The following is a 3,977-nucleotide window of genomic DNA, read 5'->3' as shown; positions in this document are numbered from 1 at the left end:
TAGATCATCCCCAAATCGCCAATGGTTCAAAGTGAAGTGAAGTCGCTCAGTCGACCCCAAGGACTGTAGCCTACCAGGCTCCTCCATCCATGCAATTTTCCAGGCAAGGATACTGGAGTGGATTGCCATTTCCTTCTCCAGGGGATCTTCTCGACCCAGGGATCGACCCGGGTTCTCCTGCATTGTAGGCAGACGCTTTTACCATCTGAGACACCAGGGAATTAATGGTTCCAAAGTAAATATAAAATAAAGACCACACTTATCAAATTGACATTTATAGCTCTCTGCAATCTGATAGCAACCTATTGCTCCACAAAAAAAAAAAAAAAAAAAATTTAACTTTCCAAATGCTGTTTACTTCACTGAACCTGGGGACAGGAAGAAGGTATGTGAAAGTCTGGGATGCCAAGCCTAGGCACGCACGTTGACAACAGCAGTATACAGGGTCAAGGTGCTGAGGGCAGAAGCCCGGTCACCAGCACTCAAGCCAGCAGTGCCATCCAGCTGCCCAGGGAACACAGGTGGACGAAGGTCTCCATGACAAAGGCCTTGTAGATGCTAAGGAACATCAGGAGGAGGACTGCTGGTCGCTGAGTGTGGTGCAGGTCGCAGCATGTTATCATCCACACCTGGGCAGAGCCGACGAAGCAATCGACCAGACTGATGTTGGAGTCGATGCTCATCTGGATGTATTTCCAGTCAAACTCAACGCCCCTGAGCTCCAACCAAGAGGGGGATGCCGCAGGACATAATGAGCTGAGCGGTGGCCCAGCCCAGGGCAACCATGATCTTGTATTCCCCCTTGCCAGCATTCCAGGACACGACAAGGTTTAGGCCCATCAGGGTCTGCCATGTCCACACTGGCCTTCATGAACTCCCCAATGAGGTCACAGATGCCGCCTTCCCAGGTGGGAAAGAAAGTGGCCAAGAACAGCACCTTGCACAGCTGCACAAACAGGTGGGTGACCCCGGGCTGGACACACTTCCAGAAGGCACTGGACTCAGACAGGCCACTGTACTTGTAGGTGGTGGAGTAGGGGGAGTAGACCAGGGCAAAGCAGTTCCGGAAGTGGAAGAGCGTCATGAAGCCGGCCGCCCGGCCCGCCGGAGCGCGCCTCTCAGCCTCAGTGGCCTCTCAGCCTCAGTGGCCTGGTGCCCGAGCCCAGGCCTGGCGCCCGCCTGCCTCCACCAGGGCCCGTGCGGCCTTCTGGGAGCTGGGTTCCTGTTCCAACATTTTAAACTGCTGTTTTCATTCCATTTCCTGCAGAAAAATCTATTTACTGTTACTTCAAAACATTATATGTACTCCAGGGGCTACAATTCTGTTTACATGTATCCCTTTTGAGACCCCCACCTCTTTAAATCAGTTCAGTTAAGTTCAGTTCAGTCGCTGAGTCGTGTCCGACTCTTTGTGACCCCATGAATCACAGCACGCCAGGTCTCCCTGTCCATCACCAACTCCTGGAGTTCACTCACACTCACGTCCCTTGAGTCAGTGATGCCATCCAGCCATCTCATCCTCTGTCATCCCTCCTCCTCCTGCCCCCAATCCCTCCCAGCATCAGGGTCTTTTGCAATGAGTCAACTCCGCTTGAGGTGGCCAAAGTATTGGAGTTTCAGCTTCAGCATCAGTCTTTCCAATGAACACCCAGGACTGATCTCCTTTAGGATGGACTGGTTGGATCTCCTTGCAGTCCAAGGGACTCTCAAGAGTCTTCTCCAACACCACAGTTCAAAAGCATCAATTCTTCGGCGCTCAGCTTTCTTCACAGTCCAACTCTCACATCCATACATGACCACTAGAAAAACCATAGCCTTGACTAGACGAACCTCTGTTGGCAAAGTAATATCTCTCTTTTCAATATACTATCTAGGTTGGTCATAACTTTCCTTCCAAGGAGTAAGCGTCTTTTAATTTCATGGCTGCAATCACCATCTGCAGTGATTTTGGAGCCCCAAAAATAAAGTCTGACACTGTTTCCAGTTTCCCCATCTATTTCCCATGAAGTGATGGGACCAGATGCCATGATCTTCGTTTTCTGAATGTTGAGTTTTAAGCCAACTTTTTCACTCTCCACTTTCACTTTCATCAAGAGGCTTTTGAGTTCCTCTTCACTTTCTGCCATAAGGGTGGTGTCATCTGCATATCTCAGGTTATTGATATTTCTCCCGGCAATCTTGATTCCAGCTTGTGCTTCTTCCAGCCCAGCGTTTCTCATGATGTACTCTGCATAGAAGTTAAATAAGCAGGGTGACAATGTACAGCCTTGACGTACTCCTTTTCCTATTTGGAACCGTCTGTTGTTCCATGTCCAGTTCTAACTGTTGCTTCCTGACCTGCATACAAATATCTCAAGAGGCAGATCAGGTGGTCTGGTATTCCGATCTCTTGAAGAATTTTCCAGTTTACTGTGATCCACAGAGTCAAAAGCTTTGGCATAGTCAATAAAGCAGAAATAGATGTTTTTCTGGAACTCTCTTGCTTTTCGATGACCCAGCAGGTGTTGGCAATTTGATCTCTGGTTCCTCTGCCTTTTCTAAAACCAGCTTGAACATCAGGAAGTTCACGGTTCACATATTGCTGAAGCCTGGCTTGGAGAATTTTGAGCATTACTTTACTAGCGTGTGAGATAAGTGCAATTGTGTGGTAGTTTGAGCATTCTTTGGCATTGCCTTTCTTTGGGATTGGAATGAAAACTGACCTTTTCCAGTCCTGTGGCCACTGCTGAGTTTTCCAAATTTGCTGGCATATAATATAACTAATAGTCTGACCATCAACACATTACTACAAGAGATCTTAAAAAAAAAAAAAAAAAACCGAGCTGTGTAGAACTGATCCCAACAGGTACTAACAGAAAAAAATAAAACATAAAAACTTGACTGTGTTAAAAATACTGAGACAAACCTAGTCTTATACACTCTCAGTTAAGCTCTGAAGGAAGCTCTCTTCTCAATAAGCTAGGACAATGGAGCATTTTTAAAAGAATTTTGGAAATGAAATTAGGGAAGGTAACAGTGTTTAGAAAAACAAATGTAGTGACAAAGACAAATTTCACACTAGCTGCAATAGGATTGTATCTATATAGGACTACTGCACAGACTTTATGCCAAAGTAACCATTCCATTCAGCCAAACAGTTGGAAATTCAAACAATGAAGTGGACTGACTTCACTCAGTTAATTGGCCAGTCAACTGAACTGATTGAATATGCAGGCATTAAAAAACTTTGCTCCTTAATTAGAGTGACCTTAAAAATTCAAATAGTATACAGCTGTAAAAAGCATTTTCTAAGCTGAAAGTAACATACGAAATGTGGTGCCATGAACCATCAGCTGTCCACCAGAGACATGCTCCTCTCCATAGTGTAGAGATGTTACTGGAAAGTGACTATATGCCAGAATTTCCATTTCCCAGCCCCCTTACATTTAGGTGAGGCCATCTGACTAGTTCTCATAAAAACAAAAACAAAAACCACCAGCCTAAGTGCTCCTGGTCACTGGGGGATGATTTCCTCAAACCCATCTGTGCCTTCACCATGATCCTTTTCCTCCTATCTGCCCAGACTCTTCTCCTATGCCTGCTTTCACCATTGCTACATTTTGGTCCTTGTGGTTGGAAGAAATTTTTCCATAAGCTAAGAGCATTAGTGGGGCTTCTGCTCAGCCTCTACAACAAAACAATTACCATAGATTGGGAGGGTTAAAACAGGGGTTCCCAAACTCCAGGTGGTAGACCAGCACCTCCTGTCATATCAGTGGCAGTATTAGATTAGAAACAAAGCACACAATACATGTAATGCACTTGAATCGTCCTGAAACCAACCCCCTGACCCCTGGTCCATGGAAAAATTGTTTTCCATGAAATTAGTCCCTGGTACCAAAAAGGTTGAGGACTGCTGGAAACAACAGACATTTATTTATCACAGTTCTGGAGGTCAGGAAGTCCAGGATCAAGGCGCTCACAATTTAGATCTGGCA

General features: G+C 45.8%; 1 pseudogene; it reads right to left on the bottom strand.

Annotated features, from left to right (window-relative positions):
* Positions 1-346: 346 nt before the first annotated feature.
* Positions 347-2,784, bottom strand: LOC133251656 (BOS complex subunit TMEM147-like; annotated as a pseudogene).
* Positions 2,785-3,977: the final 1,193 nt, after the last annotated feature.

This window comes from Bos javanicus, chromosome 7 (genome assembly GCF_032452875.1).
Source record: "Bos javanicus breed banteng chromosome 7, ARS-OSU_banteng_1.0, whole genome shotgun sequence".
Lineage (NCBI taxonomy): Eukaryota > Metazoa > Chordata > Mammalia > Artiodactyla > Bovidae > Bos > Bos javanicus.
The sequence above is the reverse complement of the archived record's forward strand: the minus strand, read 5'-3'. Positions and strand labels throughout refer to the sequence as shown.